The following is an 18,214-nucleotide window of genomic DNA, read 5'->3' as shown; positions in this document are numbered from 1 at the left end:
CAATATCACCCACAACACTAGAATTTTTTAAATTTCTGTTCCATTTGTAACCTTTTTCAGTTTAAATTGCTTGTGAGAGCATCTGTTTGATTTGACCTTTATAAACTAATAAAGGCAAAAAATAAAGACAATAAACATATCCCCAAAGCAGTTTTGTCTAAGTATCCAGTACCTCAACTTTCCAATTGGTTGTACAGAAGTTCTTCAAAGCAGAAATTATCTCCTCAGATTAGGTCCTGTATGAGTGAAAGCCAATGATGCTCAGGAGCTGCTCTGGATCTAGTTGTATCAGGAATCCCTTTTCATAATCTGTGGGGGAAAAAAAAAAAAAAAAAAAAAAAAATATATATATATATATATATATATAGTGTGTGCAGAGCTGTATTTAAAGCATTAGATGTCTCAAACCTTCTTCTATGTGGACATACGTTCATTTGACTCTTTATGTTTCATTCTGTGCATGTTGCATGACATGGCAGTGTTGGTTGGCTGTAAGAGTTTAATCTGAGATACCTGTCTTGCTTCAGACTGGATACAAAATTCAAAAGTGTTTGTTTTATGCTGTTTGGTGGGGAAAAAAAAAAAATCTAATTTCTTACAACAAGAAAAAGAAATTAAGAGAACTAAGAGAAATTAAGAGTTATTTTTTATCTGCTACCCTTTAAGAAAGGATAGTGCTGGGAAGAATGGAAAGGGTACAGGTTTACAGTATTAGCCTCTTATGTTCATGTATACTATAATAGAAAGAGCATAAAATAATTCCTGCTATTTGAATTTAAACCAGTTCATAAGCATTTTTGTAAAGAAGTTTGCTCATAGGAATTTTTCTAGAGTAACCTTTTCCAGATAACATGCAATCACAACTTTCCTGATTATTTCATTTTCAAAGTGTTCATATTAAATTACACTAGAGGCATGTGTCTCCATTTAGCTTATTATCCTAAAAAAACCCAGAGCATGACTTCCTTAAAATAATTATTGTTTTAACAATTCAATCATTAAGTTAAATTGATTGCAAAGAAATCACAACACTTTTAATAAATTTGAACAATTGTTAGCAACCTCAATTAGAAAAGCAAAAAAACCCCTAACCCCTCCCCACCAAAAACCAACTAAACAAAAAAACAAACAAACAAACAAAAAAACAAAAAAAACCCCCACAAAAACAAACAAACAACAACAACAACAAAAAACCAAAAAACCCACAACCCACAAAAAAAAAGTAAAACAAAAATCCAAACAAAAAACCTCCAAAGCCCTAAAAACCCCCACCCAAAAACCCAAACAACAACAACAAAAAAACCACTGTTGCAGTCTTACAGGGGCATTTAGATTAATTTTCACATAAAGGCTAAAACCCAATGTTTTCGTGAAAAAGTGTTTATTAACTAAACAATTAACACAGTTGTATAATTCCAAAGCTTTTCCTTTTTTCATTTTCTTGTGTTCAACCTGAGTTAAGTTTTTAAATGCTTCTTCCCTTGACGTTTTCATTCTTTCATCCTGACTAAGGGCATCATGGGGAATGTCTTTGTGTTCCAATTTACTATCTACTTCATCTGTTGTCCTGGGAAACCAGCAGAAGCTGGAAGTACATCTACTAAATAGTTTTGGCCCTATTCAAAACCAACCAAACAAATAAACAAAAGCCAACTAACTGTCCTGGTCATACCTGTTTGAGTGATTGGCAGGAAATTTATCAGATGTCCAAATTTCTTCTACCAAGGCACTGTGGTAGAACTGACTGTCAGTTTCATAGCTAATTCACTTGAGAATTATGGACAATTTTCCCTTACTCTATTAGACTTGGAGTTCAAATTAAAAATTTTACCTAGACCTTACCTATGGAAAGGCACTGAATTCAGGGACTGGAGAGTAGCTTTGACTTATATTTCATCTTTTGAAACAAACAAACAAACAAAAAATAAGAGCAAAAATCTGCTGCTGTCCTTAATATTTTGATTATTATTAATATTAATATTTTTGAAGCTCAGCCTAGAGGATAAGAATTCACCTAAGTGATATTACTTCTTGAATGATTCAAAGCTGCATCTGCAGTCCAGCAACCTTTTAGATCTGTGAAGCAAAGGAAGACAATCTGCTCATTCTTCTTTTAGAGTTGGTTCACCTTGCAGAAAACAGTGAAATTTTTTAAAGATTATGAAGACAAAGATGAAAGTAATCTAGTCATGATGAAAGAAATCTAGTCATGAAGTCACCCTATAGGAAGAGAGAATTTCCTTCCTTTATAGTATTTGTATGGTTTTTAATTTCTAATTATAATAATGCTTAGTGTAAACAAATACCCATGTGAATACCAACTCCCCTACAAATACACTTTTCTCTGGTCTATTTTGTTACTAAGCAGTAAAATCTCATGATCTAATTAACCTTCAAAATTGCACTTCATGGTACAACTTTGGCACTTTTAGTAAGGAGTGTCATCCCTCCCTCCTGTCTTTCAAGCACCTGTTTGTTAGCGACTCTTTAGAGGCACATGCTAAAATGGGGGGAACTTTATTCATCCTTGGAAGCTGCAGGCTCAGTCTCCATCTCCGACAGAAGCACTTTCACACAGCCATGCTTTATTTCATTTGACTACACCATGAGCTTCTCCAATCAGCATCTAGATATTGAACACCAGAGCCCTGAAGCATTCGCCCAGAAGTTAGAAAAAGCCCTAGATACTTCTCTGAGTGGAATGGATCCTGTAGCCCAGTGAGTAAGATATTGCTACAGCAGTGTGCCCTGACCTTCTTACAAACATTCAAGGCCATAAGACATTATGTTTACTTTGTCTGAACTTCTCTTACTTAGCTAAACTTTGTTATAGTTGCTAGAACTGTAACAGTGATTTTTGAAACCAGCAAGAAACCAGGTCTGTTTAATTTTGCATTTGCTTATCATTCTATGGTAAAAATTTCATATATGTGGAAGAAACAAGTAGGTTTTTTCTGTATAGAATCAAATATTTATGATTCTAACATGGCAACATAGCATAGAGGAATATGGTTGTAGTAAGACAGAACTTGAATGGTGGAATGCAAGGTGCAGTGCAGAGAGGGAAAGACACATAATCATAAGAAATTATTATATAAATTACTATATTAAATGATTATATTATTTATAAAGTCATATATATATATAAAATAAATCACAAGCTAATGTTCCAGACCCAATGTCTATAAGCACCAGACTAATAATCAGCTAAGGCCTGGCAAAAATACTTTTAAAGGCAGCAAAGAGGAAAAAGAACAGGTATCTGGTATTCTGCCATGATTACTAATTACAGAATAACCACACATGTGACTAAGAGCAAGTTGTGAGAAAGTTGGCAAATGTAGAAAAAGTCCTTATGTCACTCTAAGGTGAAGAAGAGAATACCCACATGAGTACCCCTGAAGGACTAAGGATACATTAAACAGCTGCAGCCTCTCCCCATGCTAAAGCCAACACTTGGGATAAAATTGCTATCAAGGTTGTGTGTATGGAAATGTCAACTTCTCCTGTGTTGGTGTAATTTTTGTTATTTTCATTTTCTTTTAAATTTTCCTGTAATAATAGATACTGAACTAAAAAGAAATCTTTGAGACAGTTGGGATTTAAATTGCACTAACAATAAACTATTCAATTTACATAAAAGATGTGTTTCTTTTTTGGCCATAAAAAATCTGCTTTTTCACAACACATTTTGAAACTTATTTCCAGATATTATTAAGCTGATCAATCATTTGCCTGCAAAGCTTATGGCTACACCTGGGAAAGAAAGACATTGCTCTTAAGAATCATGTCACTCTTTGATGTTTCATTTTATATGTTTTTTATTTTGCAATGGAAATTAAAAGCAAACATACAAATTGCTTTTTGACAATAATAGTGACAAATCACTCCTCCTTGTACAGTTCAAAATTAACTTTTCTGTTTCTTTGAGCTTCTTTCTCTTCTGTAAGTTACAGAGGTATATATCTGTGACCTGTTTGAATGTGTGTGTATAAGCTATCATTCTGTGATCATCCCTATATTATTTATTAATAAATTATTTTTATTATTTTATTTTCATACTGATTTAACATGAATTAACAGGAATAATTAATCTGATTTTTTTACTACTAATGGTCACAAATTTCATTTTTAAAAATTTCTTTTGTTATGAAAATGAATATAAATCTGTACTACTTTCAGCTTTGAAATGAATGTCAAAAATATAATTGTGAAATAAATGTTGCACAGTAACATGGAAGCATGATGCATTAAAAGGAAAAGAATCACAATTTATTCAAACATTTTATTAGATATAAACATCTGCAGATCACTGAATTCCACAGAAGGTGGGCTAGCCATTAGGTTTCAGTAACTGAAAGAAACAATAAATCACAGCTTTTACTTTTACAGCCCATTACACACAAAGGTCTAAAACCTTTCTATTTGCAAGCCTCAGAGTACTCTAGCTGCAGAGTCTTTAACTTTCCAACTTTCTGTGACTAATAGATGCTATACTGTAGAATGAACAGGAAATTAGAGTGGAGAGAGGTGTAAAATCAGTATCCTCAGAAAGGCTGTGCAGGAGGGATGTGAAGAATGGCTCACTGTAGGGCTATGCTGTCTCCCAGTGATCCTCAGACAAGACAGATTACATTCTCATTAATGACCATTTAAGAATCAGTGGATTTTTTATATGTTAGAGAGGAGAAGCAGTTATAAAGTTATTAAATATTGTGGAAGGGCAAGGTCAGAGAGGCAAATAGAAAGGGTAGATTCTGCAAAAAGTTGAGACCTGCTGTAGATAGAAAAATAGCTTGAGAATTGTATAGATCTTTCTCCTGCTTTTGACCTCACACAGGAAAGTTATACCCTTTTAAAATTTCATTCTGTTGAAGGGTAAATTTTTACTTTTCATTAAAATATCCTGTCAATTGGCTTGCACTTCTGCATTTATTTTACAAATTTACTATTTCCAATGTAGCATGGTTCAGAAAAAGTCACCTTCTTCTCCTGTGTCTATTCAATAATTCTACCTTTTTTCTTGAAGTGGCCAAATCAGATCTTTCTCCCACTTAGTTTAGCCTCTCTCCTACTGTGTCAAATGGGTCCACAGTCCCTAGCTACTTTGAAAACGTGTCAGGGCATCATTGGCTGCATGGAAGAAAGAAGCTTTCCTAAGAAATGTAATACCTCCCACACTGAACGAGAGGAAACTCCAGGCAGCCTCAGAGAGATGAAGCAAGTTTCACTGTCTGTGTCTGTATTACAGGCAAGAGGTTCCTGCTGTGCAACCAGACTACCTGGTGACTGCAAGGCAGACAGCAGCATCCTCAGCAAACACAGTTTCCATTAAAATCAAAGACTACTGTGTTCCTAAATGTCCTTTGGGAGGCCTTGTACTGTAGGTTACACTGAAGAATAAGCTTGCTATAAAAAAACCCAAGTATTTCTACTACATATGTGGGTTTCAATCCTGCTTTTGAATTCTTTGTGCAATGTTTTCTTTTTAGAGTCCTTTCCTTCTGCTTTTTCCTTCAATCTGTTTCTGGTACTTTACAGTCTTTACAGGTGAAGATTACAGAGAGTGTAGACATACCAGGATATCTTAGTGGCAAGAAATTCGTCCTCAGACTCCTTATCAAGTGTACCGGCCATTACTGGTCATATTTCAGCCCAAACCTTTTTAAAATACAATTTAAAATAGAACTTAAGCACATAAAACTACTCCATGAGTTAGTTGCTTCTCCCATTATCCTTTAATGTCTGTTTTGAATTTACCCACAGAGAAATCAAACGTAACACAGGAAAGGGTTTCTACTGGTTTATTTGGAAGTGTGAAAGCATTTCTCTCCTGTGTGATGGGCAGCAGTCTGATCAGCCCAAGGGAAGCTGTGTCTAATTCTGAACTTAAATTTAGAAGAAAAATATTCCACTTAGAAAATGAAAGCCAAATCCCGAAGTGATGAGAAATTATTTACTCACACAAGGGAATAATAGGTACCACACAGTGAATGGCATGTCCTCGTCCCTGTCTTTTACAGACTTCTCCAGCAGGAAAATCTTCAGAAAGCCTGTGAATCTAGGAATTTATTTTAAATACATGTACATAATCTGGAACTCAGTAATTTCAAAACAATAGTTTCATAATACATTTTTAATCTGGTAGAATGAAGTGGAGACTTCTATTCAAGCCCTTAAATTTGTAGCAACATCTCCATCTTTACATTTAAATGATATATTGATATTCACAAGTAATTTTGTACTGCCTGCTTATATATACCTTCCATCTACAAACTTCATACACAGTAAGACAGAATCCCAGGATAGTCCTTCTTCCCTCATTTGCATTATAATAACAATAATAATGGTGTCTGTAATATCTGTAACACCCAGAACTGGTGCTGTCTGCAGTGTATCATGATTTTTTCACAACAAAAGTAAATGTCCATTTTTCAGAAGGAAAATCAGAGAGACATGAATTAGTAAGTCAAAGGTCACTAACAGCTGATGCCAATAAATATGAGATTTTTAATGGTCATTTCCAGTAAACTATAGAGTTCAGTTTTGGAAAAACTCAATTGCTTAGATGCAAATTTTGAAAGAACAGAATTAGACAGCAGGAGATAATTCTTAGCTGTAGAGATGAAACTTCGAGGACTCAGCTCCGAAAGAAGATCATTTGCAAATGTTTATGGGTGGCATAATGTTTGGCTTCTTTTTCTGTTTCTCTAACATCAGGAGATGTAGAAGGTGAACAACACAGTGCTGCATGATTTACTCTGGGATTTTACTGAGTTATAACTAATACTATAGGTTTGTGATGCAAGCAGCCAAAAAGTTTAGAAAGAGGAAAAGTACTAACAAAGAAAATTCCTGCTGATAAAGGAGCCATGAGACTGGGAGCTGGGTCCTGGAACAAGAAACATGCTGAAAAATTGCAGCTGGCCTCTTTAAAAGTACAGGTGAGGAATCTAGAAAGTGGTGACCTCCTGAGATACCATCAGCAAATGCAAAACCCAAGAAACTACAAATTAGTCTCTGAAAAAGTGGAAGCAGTCCTGGAAAATAAAATTGGGCTGAAAGTACAGAAGCATCACCACTGTCTTGGAGGTCTGGGTGAAAAGTAGACATTACAGCATCTACTGGCTGCTCAAAATTGTGCGTCCTATGCCATTTTATATCTATACCATATAAAAACCTTATTTTTTATCCAAAATAGAGCTTCTCTCTATCTGAGATCTTCTCATGCTGCACATGATTTTACTTTTCTAAACAAGTTGAAATCTACATACACAAAGTTTCTACAAGATCTTAGACTCACATTGGGGACACCTAGGTAACTCCAGACTCCATGATGTCCATAATTTTTGAAATCAGACTCTGTTACCTTGTTGGTCCCTGCTTTGTGTCCACTTTCGGAGTAGCTCTAGAATGGCTCGGTCTCTCTTGGTGACTGGTTTGTCCTACACTTCAACATGATTTGCCCTGTTTCGAAATCTAATTCAATCAGAACTGCTATTTTACATCCATACAAGTCATCTATTTTAAGTGTGTCTTCTCTTATATTGGTGAGAATTTGCTTCACTAATGAAAAACTCACAGTAACTTATACTAATTATTGGTTTGGGTTTTTTTTTTACATTAATTGTTGTTATATGATTGCTGATTGTAATTTTTAATTACTATATACATTTGCTTTATGGATACTTTTTTATATGTGCTAGTGATGATGTCTGTGATAGGATTCTTGCTAGCGTTGATTTTTGTAGTATTTTTGATACTCTGTAATAATGTAGAGAAATTTTAAGGAATGAAAAGCGTCCATCTCCCTGTGTATTACAGAATCCTACAAACTCCCTGCAGCAATTTCTGTGCATGCACAAGCTGTGTAACCCTGGTTACAGAGAACATGACACTTTGCTATTGAGTTTAATCTCACCATTTTTTCATGCATGTTGTCATGTCATAGTGCAGTCTCCTCCAAGGGTTCTGTCATGCAACTAAGCTTGTTCCAACACATAAGTATATTAATGGGAGAAGGAAACGGTGAGAGAATTCCCTGCCCAAACCTGTTTTCCAACTCCATTCCAATGGGATCTTCATGTTCAAATATAGGGCCACCTTTCTACCAGACATGATGTTTATGCTGGCACTACTGCTGCACCAATGTTAGTAAAAAAAATACCCTTTGTAAAAAAGCTCACTGTTGTTTCTGGTTGCCAAAGCAAGTACTCATCTCATGGTGAACTCCTCTGAGCTTTACTTTTGTGCATTTGTTTGCTCAGATTCTTTTTAATTATGGAAAAATACTTTTCAAGTCTGACTAACAGGATGTTTTCTTTCAACTTCATAGACACAGATAATTTTTCTTGGATATATATATATATATATATATCACTCTCTAGGGGGAAAGACAGAATTATGACTAATTGTGTTTCTCTTCTTTTTGACTCATAATGCACACAATAATGTGGATCAGTGTGCAGTGAAGACTGACTGTTTTTCAGAAGACCTGGCAAATAGCTATAGTTTAGCAAAGTGAGTCTAAGTTTCCTTCTGGTCTTGTTTGTATTGCTTCCAATATGTGTAACAAAATAAGACTAACATAGTTGAGGAAATCTCTTATTGTATAATGCAAGCAACCCTGAAAAGTTTTGTAAGCATTTTCAATCAACAGGCCAAGTGAAGGCTACTATTTTCTATTTGTAGATAGGAAAAATCAAGGAACAATATTTTTCAAGTCATCATTAAAAAAAAAAAAACAAAAAACCCCCAAAACTAAACAAAATAAAAACCAAACCAAAACAAAAAGCTTGAAATCACGTGCAATTTTAAGATGTTGATTTTGAAATGCTCTAATATTACCCTAATTGTTGAATATGTCAAGTACCTGCATGTCTTATTACTTTTGACTGCTGTTCTCTCTGTTGAGCACTTCTCTGAACAAAACTCCATTACAGTTCTGAAGCAAGGAAGGCCCCCAAACTGTGTGCAGCTGCTTGCAAATTTGGACCTTCTAAGTGATTTTCACAAAGTCAAACAGTGAGCCACTGTCTAAACAATAAAAGAAATTAGGTCTCCTGCCTGTCACTTTACTTTGGAAACATGCTGCTTCTCATTCTCTTAGTCTCCTTCAATTAGAAAAGAGCGGTCTATTAAAGCAGCAAGGAAAATAACATTACTTAATAAGTCAGTACAAAAGAATAAGTAATGCAGGGGGAAAGATCAGACAATATGCAGCCCCTGCAACTAAAACCCAATAAGAACAAAAGATTACTGAACTATTCTCTCATGCAGACAAAGGTACTTAGAGGCAGCACCATGATACCTGCAGAATGAGGAAGGCTCTGTGGTTGAACAGTGGCCTCAGTATCTTCGCCCTGTCATTCAGAACATTTTCTACCCAAGCCATGGTGAATGCAAGTTACATTGGGAAATGACACATAGATGCTACAAATCTGTGCAAATTAAGTATAGGTGGACTAAATGAGATAAAAATCAGAGATACATTTTAGGACCAGTCATACAAGAATATATCAATATAAAAAGAATATAAAAAATATATTTCTTTGTTTACTAAGTGGATGATCAGGAGACAGATACATAGTTTAAATGTTTTAAACACAGGAAAATTTCTTTCTAAATGTATCAGTCTAGGTAAAACCATGTTGAAATTGTGATAGAAAAAGCGTGATTTGGAACAGTTGCCAGATTTAGAACTATGAGGGATGAATATTCAAGACACTAATTCTTACTAAAAATGTTATTCCAACATGCATAAGTGTCCTCAAGCCAACATTGCTTTCATTGCTTCTGTAATGTGAGCCCAGCTAACTGGGCTAAAGACTGAATCCCTTTTTGTCACCCTGAGAGTATTAAGTGCCCACAATTGTCCTCTTGCTCTCTTTCCCACATCACCCTGTGCTCAAATCCCAGTCAGTGTGCAGCTAGTGCAACACTCTGTCCCTGAGAATCCACTAGATCTTTGTTTCTCCCCATTACTGGGGTTCTGAACACCTTCCTTTTCGCCCTCGTCTCCCTGTATTTTCCCTTTCCTTTGCTCCTCTCCATCAGCCTTAGAAGTTATCTATGTTAGAGGCTAAAGTAAAATGGGGGGAGGGTAACATGGTTACATCTGGAAAAAAATTCTTTATAGACTCAGATGAAGGTGCTTGGCTTAGCTAATCACATACCAACATCTCTATGAGGTTCTTGTGCTTTAGCCTTTTTCTTTTTTATTCTCTCAATGGTTTCTAAATCAATAATGCTCTTCCTCTTAGTGTTGGAACTCTTAAATATTCAGAGTTGCTTTGATATGATATTGAAAAAATCATCATGTTATTGGTGCATGGAGAAATATTACCAAGTAAAGATCTCTCCAGTTCATCTTGTGACACAAAGTCTAGCAACATTTCTAATATTAATCTTCTAACAACATGCAGCCTACTCAGGGAGCTACTGACCATTCAGCATTACCTCGGTCTCTGGGAAGGTTATGGATCAGCTAATGCTGGATACTATTTCCAGGCACATGAAGGACAAGAAAATAATCAGGAATAGTCAGCATAGCTTACCAAAAGGGAGGTCATGCTTGACCAGCTTGATAAACTTGTACAATGAAATGACTGACCTTGCAGAAGTGAGGAGAGCAGTCACTGTTTTCTACCTGTACTTCAGTAACACATTCAGAGCCTTGTAGATAAGCTGCTGGTGTATGGGCTGGATGAAAAGACATTGAGGTGAAATGAAAACTGACAGAATGGCCAGACCATTGTGGCGGTGATCAGTGGTGCAATATTAAATTGGAGGCCAGAGACTGATGGTGTACTCCAGGGGTCAATACTGCGTCCAGTCCATTTTAATATTTAAATTAATGATTGTACGGTGATACTCTCATCAAGACTGCAATGACACAGGAAGTGTCTGTTATACCAGAAGGTCATGGAATACCCTGAGTCAGAAGGGACCCACAAGGATCATAGAAATCCAATTCTAGGCCCTGCACAGGACCCCCCAAGAATAAGACCACGTGGCTGAGAGCATTGTCCAAACACTTTTTGATCTCTGGCAGTCTTGGTGATGTGACCACCTCCCTGGGGAACCATCTCTAGTGCCCAACCACACTCTAGGTGAAGAATCTTTCCCTAATATCCAACCTAAACCTCTCCTGACACAATTTCATGCTGTTGTCTTGGGTCCTGAACACTAGAGAAACTACCTCTCCACTTCCCCTCTTGGGGAAGCTGCAGACTGTGGTGAAGTCTCCTCTCAAACTCCTCTCCTCTTCATAAAGATACATACAAGATTATTTTCAAAAATAAGTGAGTATTTATTTATTCTGGAGTAATAGTATTTTTTTTCTTTTAAACAAAGACAACTACCATACATCAGAAACAATATGATTTTCAAATTGCTTGAGATTTCTTTTTGGAATTTGCACAGAATTTTTGCGTTGTTGCTCCTAGCATCTCTTGAAAAGGCCTGGAGTAATAAATTTCTATAATAATTATCACATAATTTAGAAACATTATGAAGAAAAAATTGTAGTAGCTTGTAGCCTACTCTAGAAGTGTGTGCAATAAAGCAAATTGCATGATCCTTTTCACTGCCAGTATATGCCAGAATTTACTTGAGTCACAAGAAAAAGCACATAGGTAGAGTGTTTGGCCTATTTGTGCTTGAAAAAGGATTTCAGGGCCAGAACTGGCCACAAAACCAAATACCATTTTACACTGAGCTTATTTTGGAGAAAAGAAAACACTGATTGTGAAATCATTCTGAAATCACCAGACACTTGTATTGTTTAAAATCCAGCAGAGGTAAAACTATGAATTTTCAATGTAAAAGTGCATTCTTAACCTGTTTGATAAATAAGCTGTAATAGCATTCCTTGTCAATTGTGTGTCATGTCTGTTTTTAGCTTGGTTTACATTTCTATATTAGAAAACGAAGCGTAAAATTATACTGAGTTTGCACTTTCAGGCATGGAACAAATGTGTGATACAGATACAAAAATTCAGTTTTAAAAAAATATTATTACTGTTGTGATTATTACCATCCTTTACTCTATTCAGGCTTTTTTTCCTCAAATTCTAAATAAACAGTTCAGTGGTAAAAGTGAGAAAAATCATGTGTTGAGACAAAGACAGTTTAAGAGGTAAACAACAACAACAAAACAAACAAACAAAAAAACCCAAACCAAAACAAAACCAACCAACAACAAAAAAAAAAAGCTGTGCACACAAGAAAACAAAAGAAGAAACTCATTCACCTCATCTCATGAGCATGTGGTCAACCATCTCCAGGAGAACCAGGGATCCACTGTGTTTCACAGTGACTGAGGAGGACAAATTTCATCACTCTGAATGCCCTCCCCTCCCTCCTTCTTCCCCCAGATTTACATGCTGAGCACGATGCCATAGGACATGGAATATCCTTTGTGTCAATTGTTGTCAGCTCTCCTGGACATATCACCTCCCAAGACATTGTGCATGCCCAGCGCCCTCACTGCCAAGCAAGTACAAGAAACAGAAAAATCTTTGATTCTGTGTTAGCTCTGCTCAGTAAATAAACCTGTGTTATCAATGCTGTTTTCAACACAAGTCCCAAACATAGCCCAGCACTGGCTACGATGAAGTAATCAATTCTATCCCAACAGAAAAAGAGTACAATCAGCCCAGAATATTTTTTGGTCCTCTCTAGGATCAGCAAAGCAAAGTAAGGAGAAATTCATAGTAGGAACTCATTCAGCACAGTATGATGAGATCAGTACATCAAAGTGTTAGATCAGTTCCCTACAAGATACATATGGCCCATGAAGTTTTCTATGGGGTAGGTTAGTCTGTATTGAATATTCATAGAATCATAGAGTGTTCTGAGTTGGAAGAGACCTTAAAGACCAGCTAATTTCAACCCATCTTCCATGCACAGGGATGCAACTCACTAGATCAGGTTGCTCAGAGCTCTGTCAAGCCTGCCCTGGAACACTTCCAAGAATCAGGTATAATCAGGTATAATCAGGTATCCAGCACCACTTTGGATAACCTGTTCCAATGCTTCACCACCTTCTGAGTGAAGATTTTCTTCCTAACATCTAATCTAAACCTGCTTTCCTTCAGTTTAAAATCAGTTTCAGGAGCTGGAGAGCCTTTGCTGCACTCTTGGAGAGGAATTTTCCATTTTACATCCTTGAAATCTGTTTAGTACACACCAAAACCACACTGCAAATCTCATATAAACACAGAAAAGAAGGAAGGGCAAGGTATTTGTATCAAAACTGTGCTAGTCCTTTGAATCAAAATGCTGACCTTCCTTTCCTTCCTTCCTTCCTTCCTTCCTTCCTTCCTGCCTTCCTGCCTTCCTGCCTTCCTTTCTGTCTTCTGTTTTCCCTCCTACTTTTCCTTTTCCTTCCCTTTTCCTCTCCTGAACAAGAAACGACTCATAATTTCTTGACATTTCCAAAAAAAGTGAATTATCTCATGAGTAGCTGAGCTGCTATCATGGAAGATTGTATAATGTTTAACAATTATCATTAATGTTTATAACACTTTCTAGCACAACAAGTTGAGTTACATTAGCAGTCAGGAGTGGAAAGTGAATGTATTTATTAAAAGAATTAAAACAGCAGCAGTTAGCAGGAGGTCATCTGCTCAAAATTCAAGTTGCATCCCTTGTGAAAGCACTTGCCTCTTTAACCAGTTTCTCCTTCTTGAATGCCAGATTGACTGGCTTTTAAAAGTATCCTCCTCCTACTCTAGATATAAAAGCACAAAAATTTAAAAATTTTTATTTTGATTTTGATAAGGAAGGCAAATGGAGAAATAAGTCAGATTTTGTTTTGAATATGTTTAAGGATGGGGAAAATAACTTTCTATATATTTCATTATTGTTTGTGAATTTTCTACTGAAGTTTAGCACAAGAACATTAAAGAAATTACTGAAGAAAGAAAATACAATTTAATAAAAATATTCTCAAAGGTGCAACAATAAAAACTTTTATGTAAGTAATAGAAATATTTGCCATATATAAATTTCAGTATGCAAAACTGTAATGCATCTACCCTTAGTCAAAGTCATCAAAAGCACCTTAGCAAATTACTTGTCCTTAATTTTAAAAAGATCTGAAATCAGGCTTTTTTTGTCTTGTCGTATGTATTCACCATCTTGCACTCTCTCAATTGCCATTTGAGATTCTCTGAGTTCATAGCACTTCTTCTTCCTTAGATTCACTGTGGGGAGAGAGGTAAAATACTTGTAGTAGTGTAAAACTACTTATTTTAGATTTGAAATATGCACCTTATATCCAATAATGTGGTTCCTTTATCTTTCAGAGTGTCTTCAGATTATTTGATTTTTAGGTAGTAGTTTTCATTATTAATGACATATGCGATGAAATTTTACATAGTTATACATTTTGAATATGATGTCTTGTATATTTAGACAGTAGTTTGACATCTGTCAAAGCTAGAGAGCAATAAACTAAAATTTCCTTAATTTTGGTCCCTCAGTCACAGCCAATCATGGTTAACACTGAATTCCTCTTTTCTGTCATTAGCCAAGCCATATTGCATGGTTTGTAGTATGTACAACAAGCTTTTTCAGTGCAGTCTCAAAATATTTAAGAAGAAAAGACCTAAGTCTTCAAAAGTTTATTTTCCAGTTATGCAAAAGAAAAAGACGATTATTTTTATGAGAGGTTTTAGAAATTAATTTACATTTAGAGATGGTGACAGCTCTGACAGTCTACCACCACCAAAAACTGGTAGTTTGATTATTTTCAGTCTCTAAAGGGATATGCAATTAATTAGAGCAGGCTCAATGTACATATGCTGTCAGTTATCTGGAATATAAGTGTTGAGGTTTAAATCTATGGAAAACATAAATTTTAAATAAAAAAATCATTTCTGAGTTCAAGAAATTATAAAAACGTTAAGTAAGCTTAGGTTTTTAGTTAGGTGAAAACTTAAAAATTTATAATGCTTATTTTCTTCAATTTTCTTGAAACTTTGCAAATATCTTTGACCTAAAAATTGGCATATTAACTGCCATAGGCAAAGTTTTGCAAGGACAAAGAAAATGCAAGTAAAAGCAGAAAGTAACAGTGTTTAAAACTGGAAATTATGAAAGCCTTAATGCAGCCCCAGTGTATTTCTATAACAATGGTTAATCTTTATAGTAAACCAGGAACATTTCTTGCACATTTTTATGTAGACATCTATCTATTTGTATACTTATTCTTTCTCCTTCTTTCTCTTTGTCATATAAACTCAAGTGTTCATTGCATAATAAAATGAATGTACTGTAAAATTTTTGTGAAGCTACCTAATGAATTAATTCCTTTTAATATTTTCAGAAATAACCTAGAATCCTATTCTAATATGTGTTTTCAGACAGAAATGCTGGTGAGGAAAACTTGAGGATATTCTTATGGGCTGAATAATGGTATTGTGAAGCAATGTGATGAAAATGGCACTTAAAAATATTTGAAACAAAAGCATTCTGCTAATTTATAGAAGAAAGATACTTCAGTGTAATTCTTATGAAAGCTAAGCCAAGTAAAGCTGAAATTTGAAATGCAGATAATGAGTTTTGAAAAGCAAAGGCTTTGGGGTAAGAATTACTTCTTAAATGTCCTTTCTGTCAAGGAGAAGCTATGTGACCTCAGGCAAATCAAGACAGGGCTGACATCTATGGGCCTGTCATCTCCAACCGGACTGCTGAATTACAAAATGCAGTACTTGTGTGTGGTGCTGGCATTTAAATATCCTTGGACTTCAAGAGCTATTGTATCAAAACCTGGTGATTTCTATTAATTTTTAGACTGGTGCTGTACAGTATTGAGAAGCTGTTTAGTCCTTATTTAAGCAGAAGATTGGCATAGATGATCTCTCTTTAATCTTAATTTTTAATATGAGTCTTAAACATCCCTGTGGATCTTCTCCTTTTTGTTCTCTCTTAATTTGAGCAACAAGTTTTCTGAGAAAACAGCTTTCTTTTACTGGGTTTCTTAGAGCATATAATACATCGGCCTAATTTATAACCTAAGCCCATAACATGTATAATCACAGAATCAAGAGGCTTTATCACTATAATGTTATCAAATGACTAGAAATCAGTTTCTGTCTTTGGAACTTAGCTATAAATCAGTGTTCTTTCATTATTTAGTACTATTTTTCTCTAAAAATTGTGCTAGCTATATTAATATATCTTAAGCTGCATGTAGCTATGATCTTCCTAAAAGCCAGCTAATATCTTTGCACCCAGACATTCATATTGCATGTTTTGGGAACAAATGCTGCAGCGTTCCAAGGTATGGAAGAAAAAAATTGTTCTTGAGTTTTAGGTAACTGATTCTGTTTGCTCTCTCAGATATTCATGTTTATTCAACAGCTCTGAATGTGTTTTGATTTACGATACTTTACAGTGAAGTGAATGGAGAAATATCAACAATTACTGGTCCTTGACAGGCCAGCTGATATGGGTGTATTCGTTCAAAAATGTATTCATATTGAGACTACCAAAAAGTTGAAAATATGAAAGCAAAGAATGAAAGCAAAACCAACCCAATAAAATACTTTCTTAAAAATTTTAATTGAGGAAAAATACAAGGACATTAACTTCCATATATAGTGGAATGTTAGTGAATCTGATTCAAATTTGAATGTAGTCGACAAAAACAGGAATTAAATTAAGGATACAAATCTAGTGTATCTCTGCACTTCATACTATTCTTAATTTGTGTGGAAAGATGATTCTTTTTGCCCCTGATGAAAAATATGACACTGTGACATTTTATTTAATTACCAATTCTGATGTGTTTAATAGCGCAAAGTTGGCCTCCAGCTTGAGAGTTCTGTCTCTTAGAATCAATGGTTAGACTTGAGAGCACTAGCTTGGTCATCAAGATCAATATTAGAAAAAATATATCTTGTCAAGACCTCCTGGCCCCTTATTGATTCAAATAGGGTACTGCAGAGAAATTAATAATGACATAACAGCTGTTGGCCAACAAACAGAATCTTCTTTCATTGATTTCCGTAGAGGTAGATGAATAACACAAAATCACAATTACCCTAGACATTGTGGGAGGACTTGCTACAGAGCTTCCAAGGTGGGTATCTGGAACTTGTGGTGGTCACATGGAAGAACTTTTTGGAATACTACATTGAATTCACATTTGAAAGAATATAAATGGCTGAAACAGATTCCAGAGAAGGATTTTTACATTCCATTAAGAAATATAACTCATTTTGTCAGCCTAGGCAAAACCCTCTATTTTTTCTTAGACTACATGAAGGATTTTTTTGATGTGAAGGTGGTTCCTTCCCACATATTTATCCCAATGTAATGTAATTTTTAAAAAGAAGATATTTTAAAAAAATCTCCTGTTCATCTCAACAATTTTTCAATGCTTCCTTCTTAAATTGAAAAAGTCAGATATCATTCCAAAGTTGTAGTTTTAAACAAATAAACCCTTGTCATTTACTCTTACTCACTGGGAAATTTAAACTACTATTTTTGAACCTTTTGTAAATAACAAGAGATTTTACAGAGCCTATAAAGGTCTGAGCTCTTCATTTACCTTTAGTGCTTCAAAATAAAAGGAAAAAAAAAATGCCATGGGACAGAGAGAACCTTACAGAAAACAGAAATATATCTTAAGATCTATTTTAATTTGGAATTTATTTTTTAATCATTTTATTACAATAGTTTAAGAGGAATTACTTAAGATCAGCCATAAGCAATTTTCTTCCAGCCTAATTTCCTTTATACTATGATAAATCATACTTTTAAAAGGCTTGGAAATACTTTGCTAATATTTTTAAGTGATTAATCTATGTAATACTTTACTACTGCAATTGTAATAATTGAAAATAAAGCATAGATTGTGCTATAGTCTAATGGAAAATAATATTTTCTGGAGGCCTGTTATGACATATGAAAAATTCTGCACCAAAAAAGAGATAAGGACAGGAGCAGAAGGAAAAGAGAGATGCATTTCCCTTAATCTCCTGCAGAAACCAAGATTGAGAGCATCAGAACTTGAGGCCCAGAGGAGCAGAGGAATACATGTTGTATAGTCCTATCCATCCCTACATGCAGCCTGAAATCAGTAGAAGAAAGTTCTTCCAAGTTCTTCAGTGCTCCAATCACAAGTGTAGTCTGGGACCAATGCTGGGAGTCATGCCTTGAGAGGCTACCCGGAACAGAGGCTAGCCAGAGCTAAAGGAAT

General features: G+C 35.2%; 1 protein-coding gene across 4 annotated transcripts in view; it reads right to left on the bottom strand.

Moving 5' to 3' along the window:
* CNTN5 (contactin 5) overlaps positions 1-18,214 on the bottom strand; it is a 611,680-nt gene that overhangs the window by 421,335 nt on the left and 172,131 nt on the right. For all 4 annotated transcript variants that reach the window (XM_040056169.1, XM_040056168.1, XM_040056171.2 and 1 more), the window contains exon 2: positions 173-309. The gene's annotated coding sequence lies outside the window, so the exon portion shown is untranslated. The remainder of the gene's footprint in view (positions 1-172; positions 310-18,214) is intronic.

This window comes from Hirundo rustica, chromosome 2 (assembly GCF_015227805.2).
Source record: "Hirundo rustica isolate bHirRus1 chromosome 2, bHirRus1.pri.v3, whole genome shotgun sequence".
NCBI classification, from domain to species: Eukaryota; Metazoa; Chordata; class Aves; order Passeriformes; family Hirundinidae; genus Hirundo; species Hirundo rustica.
Note: the sequence above shows the minus strand (reverse complement) of the source record. Positions and strands in the feature narration are given on the sequence as shown.